This window comes from Malaya genurostris, chromosome 1 (genome assembly GCF_030247185.1).
Source record: "Malaya genurostris strain Urasoe2022 chromosome 1, Malgen_1.1, whole genome shotgun sequence".
Lineage (NCBI taxonomy): Eukaryota > Metazoa > Arthropoda > Insecta > Diptera > Culicidae > Malaya > Malaya genurostris.
This window is the reverse complement of record NC_080570.1, coordinates 39384654-39410156: the sequence shown is the minus strand read 5'-3', so window position 1 is coordinate 39410156 and position 25503 is coordinate 39384654. Positions and strand designations below refer to the sequence as shown.

Here is a 25503-nt window from a genome sequence, read left to right as displayed (position 1 = left end):
CGTTTTGTCATTATAGGCGTAACTAAGTGTTATATAACTGGATCTTTTGTAAGTTATAGATGTTACAAGGTGTTACATGAGTTACATTTTTTGAGTTATATACATTACAAAGTATTACAAACGTTACCCGTTTGTAAGTTACAAGCGTTTCGATGTGTTACTTTTTAGTAAGTTTTAAGCGTTACGAAGCGTTGCCTTTTGTTAGCTAGAATTGTTACAAAGCATTACTTTTTTAAGCTGTAAGTTACAAGCGTTACGAAACGTGACATGCGTTAGTTTTTCGTAAGTTGTAGGCGTTACGTGTGTGACTCCGTAGTGAAATACAGGTGTTACGAAGTGTTACGTGCGTTACTCTTTTGTAAGTTATAGACGTTACCTATCGTTACATGCGTAAGTTTTATGTGTTACAAAACGTTACATGTGTTGCATTTTTAAAAGGCGTTACATCCGTTACTTTTGTGTAAATTTTTGTGAGTTAGAAAGCGTTATATGTGTTAGTTACCTTTTGTAAGTTATAGGAGTTAAAAAGCATTACAAGAGTTTTGGAAACCATATATTTAACATATTGATGAGTCAAACGTGTCAAACGTATTTGCAAAATCTACTGGATATGTAAAATTAGAAATTAGAAATGATCTCTACTTCCGGAACCTGAATCAGAAACCAGTATTTGTATGACCATCTATTAATATAATCACTAAATTTAGAAGATGTTTTCCGTTCTCTACGAATCGGCTATGTTACGCTATGCAGTGAATTGTCGTCATTTGAAGTAGGAATGTGACTAATCTCAGAATATATGGCATCATCACAAGTCTTGTGGATTGTTGTGTTTAATAAATGTTTAGAAGGTCTTAGACATGTGTTACAGAAATAACATGACAGTAAACGTAAAGAAATGTAATACAATAAGCTTCTCTCGGTCACAGTCACTAAATTTATTTGAATACAAATAAATTTCCGCTAGATGACAGTACAATACAGATTTAATAAAATCTTTACATTTTGGAGAGTAAATAACTATCACTGTCACATCTGGTAAGTCTGTGTCTCTTCCTGGTCTGATTGTCTGGTTGCAAAGCGCATTTAATCATACGCTGCTCCATACACAGACAACTGCCAAAAATTCCAAAAATGTCATTTCCGATTCGACGTTTCAATTTGTATCGAATAGAAACAAATTCGATCATGGACTGGAATTCATCCGTGGATGCCGGAAGAAGTGCACGCACCGACGACCGACAGCATGATGATTTTACATTACGACTGTCATTTTCCGTAGCAATACTCTCTTGCTTTGCTGTGCTGTGGTAGCAATGCTGAAAAAAATCATCAATTTCTGTTTTTGAAGTAATGCTTTGCGGTTGCTAGATGAACTGAAGAAATGACATAGCGGGAACGGGGATTTTTCGAATTTTGCTTTTTTTGTGATTAGCAGAATTCATTTTCGTTTGATGATTTTTTCCTTCAATATTGGTATGCAAGATACCATGTCGCACATCAAATAGATGAGTTTGTGCAAAAGCTATCGAAACTCCTAACCTAATCAATGAACGGTGACGATGGGATTAAGGACGAGCATATGAAAGAAACGGTGAATGTAAAATTAAATTCATAACATTCTGTTATGTTTCTGTGTTTTTTTTACTCACAGCAGTGTTGAAATTCAAATTCAAAAGATTACACTTTTAGAATATTCTACTATGTTTACTAATCAGACGAACATTTCCAATTTTGCGTCGATGAGTTTTCCCTCTAATGATTTCAAAACTTCAAAGCACCACGTGTCGGTGTCATGGCACGAATGCAAACGATACCATTCGCCAACTAGCAGCGAACATGTTAATGAACAAACAAACAAACAAACAGAGTAGATATTTAGAAGCTGATTTCTACTGTACGAATGGAGCCCCACATGTTTTAGATGACATATTGCAGATGCTTTGATTGCCTGTACGTCGGTATTTGATTTGCAGTAATTCCGATTTATACCGATCTGAATCTTAATAACACATTTATGTCCTACTATGTCAATGAACGGTTCACTATTTAGATGTAATGATAGCAGTAGCAGAATTAAAGTAAAGCACGTTGAAACGTTGGATTTTGCTGGTGACAACACATCACCCAACAAGTCGTGTGACTAACTAAAAAAAGCACATTTTTTTACCAAATTCCAACGCTTCTCTAGCTTCTTAATACCGTACTTGTAGAAGGATTAGTCGTTTACCTTAAAATAGGCTTCACATTCAGCAATTGCTTCTTCATTCGGGTTGAATTTTTTACGGCCGAGCAGTTTTTCGAGATCAGCGAATAACCAGTAGTCACTGGGGGCCAGATTCGGACTATACGGTGGATGAGGAGCAATGCACTCAATTTAACCATTCGGATTCGGACTATACGGTGGATGAGGAGCAATGCACTCAATTTAACCATCGTTGCCATCGACTTGAGAATCGGTGCATTATCTTGGTGAAACAGTGATTTTTCTACGGCAAATGATGACATATTCTTCCTCGATTTTTTCATTCAAACGATCTAACTAGTATTCTTTATTGATTTTTTTTTCTTTTTTCTAGGTAGTCGACTATGTGTATCCTGTATGTGCCTTTCGACGCGCTTCGGACGTTGTGCACTGTCTGCAGTCTACTGATGATCGTTTTTATACCTGAGTGAAGTGATGGATCCATGTTTCATCCATTGATTTCACCCGTCTCGTGGTGCTTTTGCTCATATTGTGGCGCTCCTGGTGGACGGATTTGGAGTTCTTGGCGCACACGTGTCGGGAATTTTGTCAGCTTCACGTGTGATTTTTGACATTCCGCAAATCGACTGTACTTTGTAAACAATCAACATAGAAGCCGAAAGAAGGGAAAAAATTGTGCACAGTTATTTGGAAAATCCATTGTGGTCTGCATCTAGGCTAGCTAAACAGCTGAAATTGTTCGGAAACTATATGACCAGGTGCTGACCAAGTTCAACGGATGTCTTCTGATGGACGATGAAACCTATGTCAAGGCTGACTTCGGGCAAACCCCAGGTCAAAAAATTTTCTTGGCAACGGCTCGGGGGGATGTTCAAGCCAAATTTAAATTAGTTCTTACCGACAAACTTGCAAGAAAATTTATGATTTGGCAGGGCATTTGCAGCTGTGGCAAAAAAACGAAAGTTTTCGTTACAAATAAGACAATAAGATAAGACATCGGAATTATACCAAAAAGAGTGTCTCCAAAAACGAATTTTGCCGTTCATTGGATCCCACGACCATCCCGTAATGTTTTGGCCAGATTTGGCAAGCTGTCATTACAGCAAAGTCGTTCAAGAATGGTATGCAGAGAAAGGGGTCCAGTTTGTTCCGAAAAAACTTAACCCACCCAACTGTCCCCAGTTCCGCCCTATTGAGAAATACTTGGCAATCATGAAGAGGAGGCTCAAGGCAAGAGGGAAAGGTTGTCAAAGACATCAATCAGATGACGACCTGGTGGAATAAGATAGCTAAAACGATGGACGAAGAAGGTGTGCGCCGCCTAATGAGCCGTGTTACAGAAAAAAATCGAGAATTTCTTCGAAGCCGTGACGAATAATTTTATCCGTATTTTTTCTTAAAAGTATGAAGAAAACGCTACATTTGTATAAAAAAAGATCTTGAATTCAATAATAAATAACTGAAATACAGGCAAATGTCTTTGTTCCAATTCTATCTGAAGCAAGTTTTATTTATCTGCTGACAAGTTCAGCGATATATTATGACTAACTTTGAGATATCAAACGGATTTCGGAAAAAGAGCATGTAGACAACTGAAGAATCAGTAAAATGTCTGATTTCCGATATCATTCGGTATTTCATTTTGCCGAGCTCGAGAATCGGTTTTAAGTGTGTAGTTTTTTTTTTGTTTACCCTTAGCTCAGTCGAGTTTGACCAAGTTTTGGCATAAACTGTGCTCGATCAATTTGAGTGATTGTTTTTACTTTTATGTTTCCAAATCCATTATATCTATAATTTAGCTCAATTCTTGAAGTAAAATTTTGACCTTAAATAAAATAAAATCGCACCGAATTCAACAACAATAACTTCGACAATTTCACATTAATTCAAAGCAAAATAATATAGAAATTCATACATAATTGTGCCAAGCACCAATAAAAGCACGTCTTAAGTTTTATTTGGACTCGATTACAATTTCAGTGTAACACGAAAAAGTTCCAAGCTTGCTGCCAAAAGTACGCTTTCGTCGACCATTCTAGTACTACGCAATCGACAAAAGCTTCTAATCAAGTTGCACGCAAGTACCGGTTGCCACATTCAAAGCTGTAATTATTGTGAAACAAATCTGCAAGTTTGTATCACATGGTCTATTCCAAGTGTGAATGTATTGGAATGTAGCTGCTTGGCATCAGCTGATGTGAAGATGTTTAGCAGGAAATTGTTGAAAACTAGAAACACATTTAATCATTAAACATCTACTCGGGAACTGTTTTGCTGCTTCTCTTGCGGCTTTTTTCGAATGTTTTGCATTTCACTATAATTAGTAAGCTATCGAATATACGAAATTCGAAAAAAAATCGTTTAGAGTGAGTATCGTAAACAACATCGACCGCGGCTCGCACACTTTACTACTTCGTGTACAAATATATCAGTACACATTGCATCCGTGTGTGTAACAGAACTGTCAAACTACTTCAATGAGCGTGTTAATGAGTTGGAATTCCTTCTGAAAAAATATAAGAACTCGTTTTATTCCACAGAGTAAATATTTTATAGCATTTTCCATTAAATCTTGAATAAAAACATACTCTCATATTCTACAAATCGAAACAGTTTTAAATAACCAAATTTAGAAGAATTTCTCCTGATTTTTTCATCGTCGCTCTAAATGATGATTTGAAATTTTGAGCACACTTCACGCTGTAGTTCCGAAACCGGAAGTCGGATACGGTAATTTTGTTGTGATTGAAGAAATTGAGAAATAAGCCGGTGAACAAGTATTTTTGAGGACGCTTCCTAGATATCATGATTTACGATGTCCACTGTATCTCAGCGCAGACTAATCAGAAATCAACAATATAAAGCACTATACTTAAAGTAGATGTTTTTCTAGATCCCAACTTTTTAGTTCGATTATTTTTTAATTTTTGAAGTTCTGGAGGTTGTTTAAAGTGAAAATTGCGTTTTTCATGAAAAAATTTGCCATTTCGTAGCTGTAAAACCTCCCCAAAGTAACAAAAAAAAAAAACGGAACAGAAAACGTTGGGGTCTGATATTTTACATGCAGAAAGTGTGTGCAAAATTTAAAAAAAAATGGTGAAGTAGTTTTCGAATAACGATGGACAGGGACTTTCAAAACCTTGGTTCGAGAAAAACGCGTCCATAAAATCGAAGGAAACAATTTATCTTTCTGGGAAGCGCTTTGAAAAAAAAAATCATACTTTTTTTGTATTTTGTCATAACACAACATTTCAAAAATGTTTTGTCTAATTTTCAAGTCAATCGAAGCACAACTCCTGGGCCTGTGCACTGAGCTCTTGCTTCTTCTCAGTATAAGATAAGCAAAGCTAAAGGCCCATGACCTCCTGAGTTTTGCCACAGACTAACAGACATGACAGTATGAGTAAATTCTTATAAAAATAATTTTTCGTGATGCACTAGTTCCACCTATATTGTACTGCGCGAACTATTTACTATCTGTACACCCCTTGTGTTATGTAAAATTTTTTTTACTAGTTGGTTTCCCCTCGTTTGTCAACACCGATCAGCTGCTTGCAGGGATGCCTGATTTCATCAAAATATTTGAAAATGAATCGTCACAATAAATTACGTTGATAATATATTTAACTTTTTCGCGATGTTGGAAGGTAACCATTTATTTGACTCAACGTTGTTCATCTAGACTATTTTTTATTGTGTTGGTAGTTATCACCCGAAATTAAGTGGCGGCAGACCAGAAGCAAGTAAATATTGTAACAAAACGGGTTCGATTTTGTCTTGCGTTGGAGGATGAGAAGTAGACACAATTATGTATATAGTTTTGGCAATATGTATTAAATCTGTATCCTGCATGAAATTCGCATGGACGTATACAAATCAATACATTATAGGTAATTCTGTATGAATGGCAACTCTGTTGGTAAATGAAAAAAATAAGCACAGTCTAGATGACAGACAGGATGTTTTTGATAGGGTAACGTGGCGCCATCATGACACATGTGAGTACTGTCCCAAATAAAGGAATATTCGAAATGACCGTTAAAATGATTGAAGAATCTAATTTGAGTGTCCTGTCTGTTAGTCTGTGGTTCTGATTCCAACTTTCTCGAAATAATGTGTACCCCTCGCAGCGCGAAGATTCAAAATGTGACGTTTCACAGACGCGACGCTTGAGCTGCCGTTTGTGCAACTTGCTGTCAACGTGACGTAACCAGTGTTTCATTTTAGTAAACAAATCGACCGACACACGCATACAACCGCGAGTATAGCTGTTTCGTTTGCAAAACTCGTGTACCGTTCAAAAGAAATTTCGCTCAACCGTTGCCAGTATTGGTGTGTGCGCTGGAATTGCTATATAGTGCCTACTACAATAGCAGAGTCGCTGCCGCCCGTGATTTGGATCGTCGTCGGAAAGTGGCTCCCCTTCCCTCTTGTGGCGATGATGCTTGTGGTGTGGACGACGGGAGCTGACATGGTAGTGGTGTTGCTCTGAATTTTCGCTTCACTGCGACCGACGAGAAAGCTTCTGCATTTGCCCGTGCCAAAGCAGCACAGCAAACCCAGAGTCGGTGCGCTGCAGTTCGGACGCGTTATATTTTTTTCAATCGCCTGCTTTCGAGTGTCCGCGGTGTGTGTACTATTTTGACTGCGAGTGAGTGAATTTGCGACTTTTTCGACTGGTGAAACTAATGCAATTTTCAAGTTAACTAGATTGGTGGCATAATTTTTTTGGTGGAAGATTTCTTGCCCCAGTGTCAACAGTGAAGTGTGCTGACGAGAGAGAGAAAAAAAAACATGTTTTGAAACTGTTTTTTAGTTCGGATAAATTTTGGATGCTTGCGACGACGGTGTAGGATGAAGTGAAATTTTCTGGATGTTGCGAGCTAAAATGGAAGTGCCCCATCATTCGCTGGACTAATAGCAGGGCGAAGAAGCAGCTGAATCGGTGGATTATGTGAATGTAAGGATCGTTGAAATTTGCTCATAAAATAAGGATTCATTAATACTGGGGAAGTAAGTAACAACGAAGGATTTTGACTAGCCCGTCAGTTTTCTTTTCGGCTCAATGTACCACCAGAACCTACACAGAACTCCGTCGTGCTATTATCGGAATGGTGAAAAATTCCTTCGGAACACCATCAGCGTTGAACCAAAGTCGTATCTAGAAAACAGCAAGACGTGAAATTCAGAAAGGGAAAAAAATGTATTCACAGCATAATGAAAACAAAACGGAAATAGCGCCCCTCGGCATCTTCGGTCAATACTCAGCACGGGTTGAGGCGCGCGAAGTTCTTGACTGAACATAATCTGATGAGAAAATAATTCTTATTAGGATAGTGCGTTGGCTGTCGATGTATGATGACCTCTACAGCTGCAGATGTGGGGTGCATTGACCTGTTTGGTAACTAAGATTTTGCGGATAAATTAAAGCGATGTCCCGATTGATTCTACGATTAGATGTAGAAGGATCAATATTAAATCCAATTTCAACTTTCCAAACCAAACTTTCTTATAGGTTTGGAAATCTTATTAGATCGAATTTTCTTCAGGATTCCCATGAACATTGTTTTGTTTTATCTCATTTTAACACAATGAGTTCTGCTACCAGTAAGCTCCTGCCGGAAACGAAAATACCTCAATTTATTTTCTACGACAGGGTTCTGAATTATTCTTTTGCCATGATAAAAAACAGCCGGTGATTAGTGAATCCCACTATTCAACTGGTTGAATGTTATTATTAACCTGGATAAAGAAATATACACTGAAGCGAGTGTGGTTTTAGTCATATTCGTCATCTCATTCGAAAAATATGGATGGGTAATGTCAAAGGATGGGTAATGTGACTGGATGAAATGAATACAAATTAAACTGGCACTTTTCCATCACACTTCCTATGGAGCTAATAAAGACTTGTGTTATTAAACTGTTACATTCAAGAAAAATAACGGAACGTTTTTGGATTCATGAGTTTAGAAATTTTGAAAACGGCGCTGAACCGGAATTTTAAACTGAATTTAACTTCTGATTTAAAAACCTGAATTTAACTCCTGATTTAAGTTTCTGAGTTCATTAGCCTTATTCAGATTAAGCGTGCTGGAACTGGATTCAGTACTTCAAGTCAGGTTCGGAATTCAAGTTCAGTATTCAGTTCTGGAATTAAATTTGGATCCTGAATTGTCACAGCACTTGCTACTTCTATTGATTCTATTGATTACTCAACTGCCACGGTATTATCGAATAAATTTCGAACACATCAAATATTGATCCACTTATTAACCACTCTACGCGCACTGTACATTTGCAGAAAGGTTCAGAAAGTTTTTGTTCATCGGAGAATTCATTTATCATGCATTCCACAAAGGGGTGAGATTTAATCAAATTAAATATAATCAAAGTTTGTGGAAATCGGTCCAGCCATTTCAGAAAAGGTGGAGTGTTTTCAAGTTCCGAACGGTTACGGTTACTTTTTTCGATACTTACGGAATCGGGAACCGCGATCCGGCGTATCCACAAAATCAATGTATTTGATCGACAACCATATCCCGACCTGTTCAACTGAAGAATTGCATGGCAAGTTGTAAGTGTTTCGCTTGATTTCTCAGTGTCACGTATAGAACATCACGTTCTTGAAATTGATTTTTCTATACTCATCAGCCTGTAACTCCGGAACCGGAACTTGCATCCGGATAAAATTCGATAGGGTACTATGGAATTGTAAGACCTTTTATCAGATGCTTGTGAAAGTTGGTGGAGCGATTTCTGGGAATGTTACCTTTTTCACATGTTTTTTTCGTTACCCCGGAACCGAAAGCTGTATCCGGATATTGAAGCACGGGTCCTTTATTTGAATTTAAGTTTGTGAAAATCGGTCAAGCCATCTCCGAGAAATTCTAGTTCATATATTTGTTATAAAGACTGTCCCAGAAAGTATGGACGCATTGTGATTTCGCTGTAAATAATTCACAAGTGTTAGATATTCAAATTTTTTTCGCAAGCAAAGCAAAGTCTTGGCATTACATTCCTTTTATAGAATTTGGCCTTTCTGTTTCAACAGACTTCGTAGCCGATTTTTAGTGTACAGAATCATTGCATTTCTAGTACTATGGATCCTAGTGACACTTTAAATTTTATTCGATATACTGATAATATTAGACTACAATAACAGAATCACAATCACGCCAGCTATTTATACCGAAATGCGACTGTGTTCAGCAAATTTGGGTTGCTATCAGTTTCAAGAATTACACACTTTACCTCTGCGTGCTGTACTTGCCGCCTGATCGTGCCAATGATTCTGTTCTAATCGATCAATACTTAAAGTCTCTCTCGTTTATAACGGCACTAGTATCCTTGAACGATAGGATTAGTGTGATCGGTGATTTCAACATTCCTCGTATCAAGTGGACCCGCTGTTCCTCTAGATACTTGTACCCTGATTCTACAAACTTGTCGTTATCTTCTACAGCTTTAAAATTATTGGATGACTACAACCGTTTATAATAGCAATGGACGCCTGCTGGATCTTTGCTTCGTCAGTCAAGAACTTTCTGCCTCGATTACACTAACGGGAGCTCCAGTAACACTTGTTAAAATTTGTAACCATCACCCACCGCTTCGAATATATATCCGTGACCAAGCACCTATCACATTCAAGAACATCGCTGAATCAACATACTACAACTTTAAAAAAGGAGACTACACTGCTATGAGTAATTTTGTCGTGAATACGACTTACTTTACTATGGGGTGCCTTTCCAAAATTAGCCATATGAAAGAATGGGCAGAACTTAATCGTGAATATCTCGACTTGTATTAAAGGCAGGAACATAATTCTTTCACCATTTCATCAAAAATATGATCAGGAATTTAGGATAATATTTTGAACAGTGTGAGATAACCACAAACAACTCAAATATTAAGTTTTCTCAAACTTTGAAAACGACGCGGAAAACTCTTTACTTTTGCTTGGCTTTTTCGCGCAAGGACGACGATTTTGAGGTAGTCAGGCACATATCTTCAACTGACTGCTTATAAAAGGGGAACCATGGTCGAAATTCGATCATTTCTTCTTGTGCGTTGGATGCAAGCAGACGTCGTGGGAATGATTTAATCAACCAGCAGCGACGGAGAGTGCACCTTCTGCGTAGTTAAAACCTCAAACTGAGCGTCGCAACTCTCATTCGTTTTCCGGTCGTCGAGGGAGAGAAAGAAAACAAGAAACGAAAAGTGGACAACATTATATAAAATCAGCCGTTCTAATGGCTCTAAATGTTATCTAAAGAACTATTAAGATTACTTCTTTGAAATTCGAAGGTAGAAATCATCAGTTCAGTGAAAATCCAAAATAATTCGATTTGGTTCGTGCACTTTTCGCCGTGCGAAAATTGTTCGAGATAAATGTTCCGAACTGTGCTAAATATCGTAGAGAATCCCACAATTTGATCCTTCTTAAAGGCAGAAATGAATCCTGTACAGCATCTTGATAGTTGCTTTCAATGAAATATGCAAATCCGAAATGCGATAATCGACGTCAAAATTTTAGTAGTAAAAAGGGGGAAAGTTTCGCAATTCACACAATCGATCAACTATCAATTCGAATTCGAAAGTGTAAAGAAATCGTGTCAGTTATATTCGTATTCACGACATCCAGTTATGTCTCTGACATTACACACCCGTACTTTTTTCTCATCTTTAGATTGGAACTCTATATTATCCAATGAATGCAACTCAGCTGCAGTAACTTGGACTCATGTTGTGTTATACGCCATGGATCAGTTCATACCAAAAAAGACACCTCGTCAAGCAATGCACCCACCATGGTCTAATTCCACCTTGAAATACTATAAAAGTGCTAAGCGATCTGCCTTGAAGAAGTTGTCCAAATATCCTTCGCTACATCTCAGATTGCACTATCCGCGTTTAAACTACCGTTATAAACGTCTAAATAAGACTCTCTACCATAACTACCAACAGCGGATCCAGAGAAGTCTTAGAACGAACCCGAAAAGCTTCTGGAGTTACGTCAACGAACAACGTAAAGAAACGGGCTTTCCAACTTAAATGTCACTTGATGGAGTTCAAGCATCAACATCTCCTGAAATCTGTGATCTGTTTCGTAAGCATTTTAGCAGTGTTTTTTCGGACGAAATTTTAACTGATTATCAAATTCATGAAGCGACCGGTAACGTTCAAATGGTATTTCGATTCTACTATCAATACTGTTTAATAGTTCTTTGAAAGCAGGACATTTTCCGGCCATATGGAAAAAATCATACATTTTTCCCGTCTTTAAGAAAGGCAATAAAAACGAGATATCAAATTATCGTGGAATAGCGGTGTTATGCGCAGTATCCAAATTCTTCGACCTAATCGTCTTGGACTACATCACACATAATTGCTTAAACTATATATCTGAAAGTCAACACGGTTTTATGCCGAAACGATCTACTACTACAAATCTCGTATCTAACACTTCATTTATCATTAAATCTCTGCAAGCACGACTGCAAGTAGATGCTATATATATTGATTTCTCTGCTGCTTCCGACAAGATCAATCACCGGATCACAATTTCGAAATTGAGTAGACTTGGATTCAATGGACCTTTTCTTAATTGGCTGTGCTCATATTTAACCGATCGCGACATGTCAGTGGAAATAGGAGATTGCAGTACGTCTCCAATTACGGTCAGTTCCTCCAGGCAGTCATCTTGGACCGTTCATATTCCTACTCTATCTAAACGATTTAAACCTTTTGCTAAAATGCATGAAGTTATCGTATGCTGATGATTTCAAACTCTTTCACCTTATCAAAACCATCGAAGACGCCAGATTCTTGCAGTCACAACTGGACATTTTAATGCTTCAAAATGTTCTGTTATTTCATTCACTCGCAAACATTCTATGATTGAATTCGACTACACGATCTTACAAACTGTTCTTAGACGAGAATCGTGTATTAAAGACTTGGGAGTTAGCTTGGATTCGAAAATGAATTACAAACAGCACATTGAAACTGTTAGGGTTCGTCTTCCGTGTGACGAAAGACTTCAAAAACATATATTGCCTCAAAGCATTACATTGTGCTTTGGTCCGTTCTACACTAGAATATGCAGCTGTCACCCTACTATCAAAACGACATTCAACGGATAGAAAATATTCAACATAAATTTATTCGTTTTGCGCTTCGCCGACTACCATGGAGAGACCCTCTAAATCTTTCGAGTTACCAAGATCGCTGCAAGCTCATAGATCTCGATCTACTGTCCGTTCGCAGAAATGTGTTCAAGGCAGTTTTGCATTGCTGATCTTCTCCAGTCACGAATTGATTGCTCGGAGCTGTTACGTTTGCTAGATTTTGATATTCGTCGTCGTTGTCTTCGAACTCATCCTTTCCTACGCATTCCTGCCGCCAGAACCAACTATGGCCACAACGAGTCATTTGTCAGTATGTGCCGAGTGTTCAATAACTGTTCAAGTCAGTTCGACTTTCATCTAACTCGTGATACTATCAGGCAATTGTTTAGCCTAACACTATCTCTTTAGAAGTTTATCGTTTGTTCTAAGTACTTAGCTATGTAGTTATAATAGTTAATGATATGCAATATGTTATAATAGTTAATAATATGAAATGTATCATTTGGATATTCTGTAATCTGTTGGTACAAAAGATGAGGAGGTTTTATGCCTACTGGATACATAGTAATAGATTGATAGTAACTTATCTCCAGTGGGTTTTTCCCTGCTCCAGAAATAAAATAAAATAGAATATTATTCTCAACATTTGCTACTTAGCCATTGTAGACTAGCTGGCGCACCTTCTTGCGAACGTTCCTCATTAAATTCCGTACAGACTTCTTGACGACAAGTTTTGACACTTTTTTCCAATCTTTTTCGAACTGTTGAATGGTTTCGGCTGCCGAGACATGTTTCCTAAGATGTGCCTTCGTTAATGGCCAAAATTCCTCAATTGGTCGAAGTTGTGGGCAATTTGGTGGATTCATGTCTTTTGGGACGAAAGTGACATTTTTGGTAGTATACCATTCTACCGTTGATTTCGAGTAGTGGCAAGAAGTAAGATCTGGCCAGAAGACAACAGGATCCTTGTGGCTTCGAATCATGGGTAGAAGTTGTTTTTGTAAACATTCCTTGATGTATATTTCGCTGTTCATTGAAGCAGTGGTGATGAAGGGTTTCGAAAGCTTACCGGAGCTACAAATTGCTTGCCAGACCATAGCTTTCTTACCAAATTTTTCGATTTCAATCGATGTCTCGGACTGGTTTAACACTTGCTCTTCTCGCACCGTATAATATTGTGGTTCCGGCAAGGATTTGTAATCGAGTTTCACGTAGGTTTCGTCGTCCATGATTATGCAGTTCAAATTTCCAGCAAGAATCGTATTGTACAGCTTTCGAACCCTCGGCCTGATGCTTCTTGTTTCGGACTACGTTTTGGTTGTTTCTGCTTCTTATAGGTTCGAAGATTCAAACGTTCTTTAGCACGAAGAATATTTGACTTCGAAGTGCCCACTTTTTTGGCCACATCCCGAACTGAAACCTTCTTCTTTTGCTCGAACGCCTTCAGTTATCCAACGTTTATCCAACTGAGGGTTAGCAGGACCTTTTTTTCGACCCGTTTTCGGTTTATCCTTAAAGGTGTTATCCTCACCGAACTTCCTGATTGCATTTCGCACGGCTTTTTCACTTACTCCTTCTATTTTTGCTATCTTTCTCAGTGACAGTCCGTGTTTTGTGCACCATTTGCACACAATTTTTCGACGTTGTTCTGCTGAAAGTCCACGCATTTCGAAACAAACTAATGAAAACGAATAAACAACTGCACAAGTGGTTAGAGAAGAGTGTAAACAACAGGACGCAGCCATGAAAATTGACAGATTCTGAACCATTGCGAAATGGCAGCGGTTTTTGGTTGCGTCCATACTTTCTGGGACAGTCTTTACACAGACCTTCGGATATTTTGCGAACTCGACGAACTGAGCCGAATGGTATGTGACACTTGGTCGGTTTCGACCATGGTTGCATAGTCTTTCTCTATGGGAAAGACAAAACTGGCGCAGTAGTTTCGTTGTAAGCTTCGCGCGTTTCGGTTTACATTCTTTTTTCGTAAAAACCCCATGTTTAATTCACCACTGTCTAAACCCAAATCTGTTGATCTTGCGCATTGAGAATTCGGGGTAATCCTTTCAGGGTAAGGATCGAACTATGCTTGAAACCGTCAATCAATTCATTAGGAAATTCCATCAATCCGTATGATGATAGGCAAAATTACCCAAAACAAAGTAAGGCGCGGCAGAGTGCATGCTGACGTCATTGACACAACAACGGCGTTCCAGTTATGCTTAGGTCTAAGATGGACAGCATCACATTTAAAATTAACAAATGATTAAAAACCAATTCGCGGCACATCCCATTTCGCTGCCAAGCTCTCCGATATCGATCGATTCGCGCTCTACATTCGGCGGTTATGAAATCGAACGATTCGCGATTGCAATTTTCACGGTTATATGCAGCGCGAATGCAGTCACTGGATCGCCGAAAATAACCCCGGAAACTGACCGGGCGGCCGCTGCTTGAACCAACTGGGGACCACCGACCGCATCGCCCACTGGGTCATTTGGGTTTGTTTTCTTTCTCTTGGAACTGTTTATCGCGTGTATGAAAATTATATGAAAATTGTATCACCGGATTGGACCGGGTCGGGCCAGGCCAGGCCAGGCCGGGTGGCAAATGTTTGTTTGCTGGTTTTTTTTTTGTTGCTCATCACGACACCCGGAAAGCTGATACGTGCATCGGTCCGTGTAACGACACTCTCGAGGGACTGAGTTATGCGAATCGACTCACCTCCCCTTGTCTCTTGTTCCTTCGTTCGAATCCTTCGGTTTGTTTACGTAAACCCCGCATTACCTACGGATTTTATGTTACGCTTCATTTGGGTTTTGTTACAATTTCTGGTACAATCAAAACAGTAATTTTGAAACAGGTGACAAAAAAAAAACGGTCCAACATTATGCAGCCGAACTAAAGTTGGCTAAACCCTGCCTGCTAACTGTTGATGAAAGGCATGAACCATTGTTTTTCCCAACAAGCCCCATTACTCTATTCGCCACTATGTTGGAAATCGAAAATAAACTCGACTCGGCATTCCTTTCCCGCCCACTGTTCAGTCTCTCACCAGCATCATATCTTGTAAACTCGCATCACATCGGTGAGTAATAGCAGTAATAATAAAAATCAGATTTCCCACGTCCCGAACGTAAACGTAAACTGAAAGCAAAGCAAACAAAAAGTGAAACAACCGAGAACAAATCCAAAAACGTTGCACTTCTTGACACCCACTCGAAATCGGTGGGCAGAAAATCATACCAGGCTAGCACAGAACGAACGAATCGTAAAACTACGCACACCCCCACCCGTCACACTCACACTCGCACGCACACACACTCAAAGGCACAGATCAAAGGAAACCCGCATTTTTTTTTGGAAACATTTCCCCGGGAATCATTCTGACGCCTCCCGACATCGATCGTGACTAATCCCACGGGTAAGGAAGAAAACGAAACATCGTGCGTCTCCATTCGTTCCTCCGGTTCGGGGTTTTCCCTTGCCTTTGCTTTGGCGTGTTGGTTGGATGATTATCTAACAGCATCCAACGTTCTTCCACATTTCAATTTGTGGTATTCTATTAATAAATTCCCGGAAAAAAACTAACCGGAACGGATTTGACTTCACAGCTGCTGATGCAGTTTTTTGTTTTTTTTCGGATTTTCGAGTTACGCTGACCGGTTGAGTTTTGTAAACAGGAAGGATTACTTCCAGCTACGGTCGGAATCAGTCACACAATCATTGGGAAACTTGCTACCAACAAAAAATCAAGGAACTGCTAGGGGAATTGTGCTAAAGAAAATTTTCCGGACGAAAACTGCATTCCTTCCACTGATGTCGATGGTGATTTGAGGCAATATTCATAAAAGTGAATGGTTTCGTTGGAATTTAGCCAGCTCTGGCGTCTCTCGGCGTGTGTGTGTGTGCGTTCGCTATGGGAAGAAACTCGGCACCGAATTAAAACGGTTGATTTATGGGATTTTTTGATATTCTTACAGAGGGATTGTTTTTTCAGGAAGGGGACTAACTAATCCGACATTGCCACAATGGGGATTTGGGATCTGCTTTGCTTTACGTAGTACAGAGAAAAAACTTTTCCCGAAACCTACGGTCACAGTTAAGTGGTTATTATTGTTACTGCTAATTGATATGGGTAATAAAGAGTGCTATTCAACACCGATGTTTATTATTGTTGAACTAAATTCACTGTTTTTTTCATTTCTTCTTCTACTCATCAAAGCATTAGCAGTTTGTGTAAAACTGCTAGTGCCACCTCGCGGTTCTACAAAAACCGCTAAGAATTAGTAAATTTATTGATTTTTGCAACTCACTTGATTTGCCTCTAAGAACATTGTTTATATTGTCGTCTCAGGCGAAAATAAATTTACGACTATGTGGCCGTAAATAAAAGTAGGCATTTCGGAGTTTTGTAACATGTGAGTGAAGAGTGAACAGTACTTTACGTCTGCTTTACATAACCTGCTAATGCACCTTTTTATACACATAAAATGGTATAGAATTAGCTAAAACTCTAGAAAAATTTCTCTCATATACCAATCAATTCAGCTTAACGAATTGAGTAGATGTCCGTATGTCGTTAGTAAAGCAAAGTCTTGACATTACATTACTTTTGTGGAATTTGACCATTCTGCTCAAACTGACTTCGCAGCCGATTCTTAGTGTACAGAATCATTGCATGGCTAGTACTATGGATCCTACTGACACTAAGAATCCTTCCAGGTCGGGGCTCGAACATACGACAACTGGCTTGTAAGACCAGCGTCATATGTATTGAACCGCCAACCGGTTTGTAAGAAAAACCCATTTTTGATTTGGACCAAATTTAAGTCATGGTTTAGTTTTCGATAAAATTACACTGAAAAAAAAAATTAAGTTTGGACAAGGTAGTTTTTTTTTCAAATAACTTTTTTCCTTAAAAGAGGCCAACTTGAATTCTCGACTGTAGGTAGGGAACATAATCTCCTATCTTGTTAAAAAAATCATCCAAATTAAAAAATGAAGTTTTTTTTTTGCTAATCGAATTTCAATTTTCAAAATCGATTTTTTTTCAGTGTAGGAGTCGATTAGGATTTTTTCCATTATTTTTATTTAACAACTACTGATTTTGTAAAAATCATACATCCAACACTTTTTTGTAGGAATTTTCGATTTTCGACTACAGCCATTTGAAAAAAAATTAGTAAAAAAAGTTTTGCCCTTTTCAAAAGACAGTCTAGATCATTTTTGAAAAATAACAGCAGAGTATGCAAAGTCGTTTTTTGTGACAAAGTCTTCATGTACAGCAAGTTTCATTAAAATCTGAGGGGCTGCTGCCAACTCTGCATACGATTTAGTGCGAAATTTTTCTATTGAATGTTTTTGAGATAGGATGTTATTTGAATTTTTAGGTTTTTTTGACAATATCTATCTCAATTGTCTTTGTAAACAAAACACGTTTTGAGACTTACATTCCGCATGGTAATAGCAATCCCACAAGTCATGCATTGTTAAAATCCGTCCATTTTTAACGGAAATATTGATATTTTGATGTAAGCGACTTTTCCCCCTATTCCAGTAGTAGCAGAGCGAAACACGATTTTTAAGCACCAAATAGACTTTGTACAGCAACCTTTTTCAAAACATTTTGCCTCGTTTCGATTCTAGCACGGTTCGTTTTAGGTAGAAATAATTGTGCGAATGTGACATATGTATTGGAAAGATTTATGGCTGCTCGGCCACCAATGGAAATTGATCTTCAATGTCAACTTTTCTTTCTGAGCAGCCTAGATAGCCGTTTAGTGTCGATTGCGATTCTCAACTGGCTGGCTGTCCCGATGGTCCAAAACCAAACTAAACATGTGGCATCCGGCGGTATTATTTCAACAAAGAATTGATCCACTGATTTCCTGTTCCATGTCGTAAAAGGTCACTAAAACGGGAACTCGAAAGTCGTAAACGGATCAATTATGAACAAAACTCCCGTGTCACAGTAAGACTGACTAATTGAAGGCATAGACAGAAAATATGTCTATTTTTCGTTATATTTGCCATATAACTGGCCTTCGTCGTGCGATGACTTCATATTATTCATACCACCTAGCGATCCTATATTATCTTTCTTATCTCTCTTGAACAATGACGATGATGGGTCGTTTGTTGGTTCTACAAAGCAAAAAGCTCTTGGTCAGGCTAGTTGAGATGTCTACGTAATTCACGGAAATATCTGAGTTTCAAATGTGGGTTGATGTAACAGTTAAAGGACCCATTCCTACGAAACAGATAAGATAATAAGATGGAAAAATTCGGATGCTGGAAATTATCAGTCATTAACTATCTCTGACAAGTTGGCAAGAGCTGGTACTACGAATGAAGGATTCAGCTTTATAGCTGTCAACTAAAGACTGTACCAGAAAGTATGGACGCAACCAAAAATCGCTGCCATTTTGCAATGGTTCAGAATCTGTCAATTTTTATGGCTGCGTCTCGTTGTTTACACTCTTCTCTAACCACTTGTGCAGTTGTTTATTCGTTTTCATTAGTTTGTTTCGAAATGCGCGGACTTTCAGCAGAACAACGTCGAAAAATTGTGTACAAATGGTGCACAGAACGTGGACTGTCACTGAGAAAGATAGCAAAAATGGAAGGAGTAAGTGAAAAAGCCGTGCGAAATGCAATCGGGAAGTTCGGTGAGGATAACACCTTTGAGGATAAACCGAAAACGGGTCGAAAAAAAAGGTCCTGCTAATCCTCAGTTGGATAAACGTATACTGAAGGCGTTCGAACAAACGAAGGAGGTTTTAGTTCGGGATGTGGCACTTCGAAGTCAAATGTTCCTAGTGCTAAAGAACGTTTGAATCTTCGAACCTATAAGAAGCAGAAATAACCAAAACGTAGTCCGAAACAAGAGGCATCGTTCAGGCCGAGTGTTCGAAAGCTGTACAATACGATTCTTGCTGGAAATTTGAACTGCATAAAATCATGGACGACGAAACCTACGTGAAACTCGATTACAAATCCTTGCCGGGACCACAATATTATACGGTGCGAGAAGGGCAAGTGTTAACCAGTCCGAGACATCGATTGAAGTCGAAGAATTTAGTAAGAAAGTTATGGTATGGCAAGCAATTTGTAGCTCCGGTAAGATTTCGAAACACTCCATTACCACTGCTTCAATGAACATCGAAATATATATCAAGGAATCTTTACAAAAACGACTTCTACCCATGATTCGAAGCCACAAGGATCCTGTTGTCTTCTGGCAAGATCTTGCTTCTTGCCATTACTCGAAATCAACGGTAGAATGGTATACTACCAAAAATGTCATTTTCGTTTCAAAATACATGAATCCTCCAAATTGCCCACAACTACGACCAATTGAGGAATTTTGGGCATTGACGAAGGCACGAACGGAGGAAGCATGTCTCGGCAGTATATTGAATAAAATTTGAATATCTAACACTTGTGAATTATTTACAGCGAAATCAAAGTGCGTCCATACTTTCTGGGACAGTCTTTAGTTGTATAAAGATCAGGATTCGTTCTAGGACTACATCCAAACATGCCAGCTACTGGCACAGCTTGCAAACTTGCGCTCAGACAACAGCATTTTTACCAGATTTGATCTGAAAATATTAAAATGTTTATTGCATTTTTCCAAGCATCATTGCAGGATTCTGGTCAGAGCTCTGACTGGACATTGCAAACTCAATTATCACATGGTTACTATTCAGCGTGCTGAGTATTATTTATGTGATTTGTGTAAGTGCGATTGCATACTTCCTAGCATTTGATATGTAACTGTCCCGCATTGACGCAACTACGTGTTCAGGTTTCTGGTTCTCCATACATGGTTGAGTCTGTGTATGGAGAGCTAAAATTGAAGGATATTCTATCGTTTGTCATCCAATATGGTAAGGAGTAATAGTCAGAGGAGTTAAACGTTCTTCCTGAAATGAAATTGTTTGACATTCCTTATGGGGTGCCGAAGTTACTTCTGTTCATGCCAGTTCACCTTCAGATAAGCAGAATGGTGTCGCTTTTGTAAAATCTCTTAACCCTCTCGGGGGTTGAAGGTTTTATTTATTGGATGAATAAGACTGTTGATATTTTTCTCTTGAAAGTGAATAAAAAAACCGTATTTTGTTTAATTGTTTTATTTCTTCAAAACAATTCCGAGAAAGAGTCGATTTCTTACGTTCGAATATCAAATGAAACGAGATTTAACGTCATCGTAAAATCAAACTTTTTAATCTCAACGACCAAATAGAAAAACAAACAGAATGCCAAGTGACCGGGAAAATCGCGAGAACCGGGAGATAGTCGGGAATTTGGTTTCACCAGGAGATACTGGGAAAAAGCCTACCTATAACCTAGCAAAATCGGTAAAAATATTACTACTCGAGCAGAGCTTTCTTAGTTGTTTTCAATAACATCACAATGGCAGCTCATAATGAAAAATAAGGATAATTTGGATGCTTCTGCTGTATTTTTATTAAATTGTAAATTAGTACACAAAACACTTGAAAAATTGTTGACAAAGTTACATCGGCAAAAGTTTTAATTAGGTTATCAAAAATTCTTTGGAGCCTTCATGTTTTTAAGTTAGCTAACTTGAAGTTCTAAATGTTATTGTTAGATAAACTGAACCAAAGTCTGTTCAAACAACTCATTCACTACAAATGTGACATTGATCTGGCAAAATCAGATCAATCGTAGAATGATTTCTCATAGAAGATAAACTAGTTGGATCATTTGGAAATAAAACTGGCTTGAAACCAGCGAAGAATTCGTTCTTTCTGGTTATTTTTCTGCTTACTCCGCGAGAGATGTTCAGCATTTAAGACCATATTCAGGAAAAAAAAATAGATCGATATCCTGTGCGTTTGGCAAATCTCAGTTTCATTTATTTACTCATCAACGCAATCAAACATGTAAACATGCCGCATTTTAAAATTTGATGGCATGAAGCATTGTTTATTGGTTTTCAGAAGAGCATGCGGTATATGTTCATCTAATTTGATTTCAAATTGGATTTAAGTTGACTTGATTCTACAGGGTCCGGCACTCGAAGTGTAACCAACTTCAGACCGCTCGCGCAGCTGACGCACGGGCATCAGCTCTCTAGAAATTTGCTAAATGACAGTTCGGAGTTGTATTGTTTACAAGCGCAAGAAAGCATTTTGCCAAAAGTGAACGCGAAAAAAAAATCTTGACTTGAGAGAGCGAAGGAGTTGCTTCGTTTGGCCGAAAGCGGTCAATTTCCGAACATTGTATTTTCTGATGAGAAAATTTTTCCAATTGAGCAATTCGTGAACTCTCAAAACGATAGGGTTTACTTGACCGACCGTTCATACGAGAATTTCAGTCATCGATTGGCCACCAGGAGGCAGCACCCGCAACAGATAATGGTTTGGGCCGCTGTAACCGCAGATGGGCGCTCTTCAATCGTTTTCATCGAGCCTGGCGTCAAGGTAAATGCGGCATATTATCGGGAAAGTATTCTGGAGGTTGCTTTGAAGCCGTGGGCAGACAAACATCTCGGTGGCAGACCATGGACGTTTCAGCAGGACTCGGCACCGTCTCACAAAGCTCGAGTGAACCAAGAATGGCTGAAAAACAACGTTCCGAACTTCATCACGTCCACACAATGGCTCTCGAATTCACCAGATGCGAACTTAATGAATTATTCTCTTTGGGCCATTTTGGAGAGCAAAGACCGAACTAAAAGATACACCAGTCTCGAGGCGCTGAAAAAAGTTATTGTCCGCGAGTGGGCCAAAATACACCTGCAAGTCACATTCGGGCAGCTTGCGATTCGTTTTTTGACCGTCTCAAGGCCATAGTCAAGGCAAAAGGTGGTCATATCGAGCAAAAGTGAATTGATTCTGAATTTTGTATTATTTTTACACATTTTGTACTTTGAATTAAGTAAAAGTAATTTTCCAAACTGAATTTATGGCTTTTTTAATTGGTTACACTTCGAGTGCCGGACCCTGTACAAACGATGCAATTCATAATTACTTAAGTTGTCAAATGACGCATATACTTTGTTCGTACAGAATTTTACTAACTCAGAGTGAAATTTACACTCGTCTACCGCTGTATGGATTCATATGTATCAATTATTTATCGAGCAGATATTTGCTTCTGTGGTTCAGTCGATTAACTGATGTGCTTTGTGATTTAATGTTTCTCAGTTCAAGTCGCGGGGTTGCTATCGATTTTTTGTTTTTTTGTTCTATTTAGTTGCAATTCTAATTTCAAATCACACAATTTTACATTGTCTTGAATATAAATTTGTGTGAAATACGACGCTCCATTTTTGTGCATTTTATAAGACGTGTAAAATCACATGATTTTTTCGAACTGTGAGAACATTGTGATTAATTGGATTTTCCATCACAACCAGAGAAGGAAATTTCGTCTAATGGTTTTGTTCATTTTACGACGACATGTTTGCAAACGCACTACCACAATTTTAACAATGACTGTATTGTGTTAGGTTCGCAGTGGCATCATGCCGTTTATAATTTTCCCATCGAACTTCCGAACATTTTTTTTCCAAGAAGAAAGCTGGTAATGTTAATTTCCAGAGTGACACGTTTAAACGTAACAAACCGGAATTTTTGCGTCGATATATGACAATGGATAAAACATGGATTCATTACTTCACTCCGGAATCAAAACGATCGTCTTCTGAGTGGACAGCAACTGGTGAACCTCGTCTAAGGCGCCCGAAATCGACTATCTGAGCGTTATTGGAGCGTTTGAAGGCTGAAATTGCAAAGAAACGATCGCATATGGCAAGGAAAAAAAATTGTTTCATCAAGACAACGCATCGTGTCACAAATCAATCAAAACAATGCCAAAACTACATGAATTGAACTTCGAATTGCTTCCACGTCCACCGTATTCGCCAGATTTGGCTCCCAGCGACTACTGGCTGTTCGCAGAACTGAAAAAACATACTCGTCGGTAAGAAATTTTGCACGAATGAAGAGGCTATTTTGAGGCAAAAGATAAATCGTTCTACAAAAGTGGTATTGAAATGTTAGAGCGATGCTGAAATGATTGCGTTGCTCTTGATGGAGATTACGTTGATGGAAAAAGTTAATTTTGAACCAAAAAGTCGTGTTATCTAACTGAGACTAATCGATCAAATTTTGACGTAACAACTCCCAACTCCAAACCATTATTCTCTGTCACTCGCTGTGGCAAATTAATTAGCTTACCAACCTTAGCAGAAAAAAAAGCAAAACTGATAACAGGACAAGTACGTTGACTTCGTAGCAGGAACCGGACAAATTTCAACCGTACAAAATGGCACAAACTTATCCGCCATTGTCGGAGTGCGCTTATCAACGAAGAATGCACTTATCACAGCGTGTTCATCATCTAGTGGCCACCCCCGACAAGACTTTCTGCGAAATGTACAAAAATTCGAACGAGTGAGCCAAACCCGAAGGCATTGCGATTGTTTTTTGGTGTCTCTTTCGCACGGACATAGAGAGAGAGAGAGAGAGAGAGAGAGAGAGAGCGCGCGCTTATCAATCAAATTGTTTTTGGACAGATAGGGGACAGCGAAAAGCGACGCAACCATAAATATTTGAGTATGTCAAGTCGGTGATTAGATAAGGTATAAATTGCGAGTGGAATCGAGTTTCAACACTGACCGGCTAGCAAAAACTAAATGGAAAGAATGAGATTGAAAATTATTTTGAATGGAAAGGGGAATTCTTGTTCGTAGAACTACAAATACCTACTACATAAGACGTGTGTAACGAAATGCAATTTGCACCACTAGAAAAAAAAGCAGAGACATTCTCCACCGGAAACGATTTTTTTCTTTTGGAACTCTTCCAAAACTGCAACCAAGCCGTTCTGTTGTTGTTGGCAGAAGTCCGAAGAAAGCAACAAAAAAAATCTGACTTTAGAGCACAATAAAAAAAATAGCATTGCGACTATCCTGCACCGGTTGATCCCACACCAACCAAAAAAAAACAGGCAGGAATGAGTCATTCCGATCTTTGAAGTGTGTTACCCCGTGTCTAATGAGCTCATTCTCGATTATTCTCCGGTGGTGGTCACAAATAAGATATACGACCGGCAGAGCAGTTCAGGGTTTTCGCGACACCGACATCGATCCTGGCGTCGCGGCCAGGCCACTAAGCTCGACCGGCGACCGAACTACTGAACATGATTCAAATTGTGAGAGAAATTTCGAAAACGGCGCCATCAATTTCTCGGCGGCCTTGGTGGGGAGATACACCGTTGTTTCGAGAAAATGGTTACAACCTTAGCCGGAAGAAACGACAAGCCGTTGATAATGGACACACGCACGCACGCATGCACACACACATGCGATTGGAAGCGAACAGTTTGATAATTGGTTAGAAATCGGTTGCCATCCGCATGCGCACAAACAAATCATTAGAGAGCTGGAAATTTTTATGTAATTTTCACTTGTACTCGAATGTGGTACCGCCGGGTATTCCAATTGGTTGGAATCACCATCGTGTATTTAGGCTTCACGTAATCGAAGAATCAGAATCGATCCAGATCAAGACCCCAGAAACTGGGGGAAGCAGATATAACGAAATGTTTCATTGATTCCATTGTTAACAAATCACGAAACACAAATTAATCACATTGCTCATGATCTGGGAAGATTCTGATGGATTGCGCCCGTGCAACGTATGCGAGTTTATGTTTGTGCGCCGAATGACATTTCACCGAAAGGGTCATTCCGTCGAATCCTCTAATTGTTTCAAAAATGATAGTATTCACATCCATTTTGTTGGTCTAGAATCGTTCTTCTGAAATATTTCATATTTGAAATATCGGATAAATACATTTCCTCGCGTTTTATCCAGAAAGACTGCTCTTTTGAACAATTTTTTTAGATTGATTCATGATCCTCAGAACGAAATTTCAAAAAAAAAAATTGTTAGCTACTAAGCATCAAAGCATTTGCTTTGGTGTATCTGCTAGGCAAATGTTTTGCGATATTTTCCATTATCTAATGCGTCTTTGCCACAACGTTTCTGTTTTTGTGCTGTCCGACCTCGCTGCCGCTCATTCGGAACTAACTGCGCCAAAGAAACCTAGCTTTGAGCACTTTTGAGTAACGGGAAAACGTTGTCGTTACAGGTTTGTATGTGAGACGCCACCGTTTCC

General features: G+C 38.8%; 1 protein-coding gene across 2 annotated transcripts in view; it reads left to right on the top strand.

Annotated features, from left to right (window-relative positions):
• Window positions 1–6670: 6670 nt before the first annotated feature.
• The window catches only part of LOC131437731 (uncharacterized), a 277133-nt gene continuing 258300 nt past the window's right edge, over window positions 6671–25503 (top strand). Inside the window, exon 1 of one of the 2 annotated variants that reach the window (XM_058607265.1) lies at window positions 6671–7166. The gene's annotated coding sequence lies outside the window, so the exon portion shown is untranslated. Of the gene's footprint in view, window positions 7220–25503 lie in introns of both variants that reach the window. The other variant, XM_058607272.1, reaches the window with a different exon arrangement.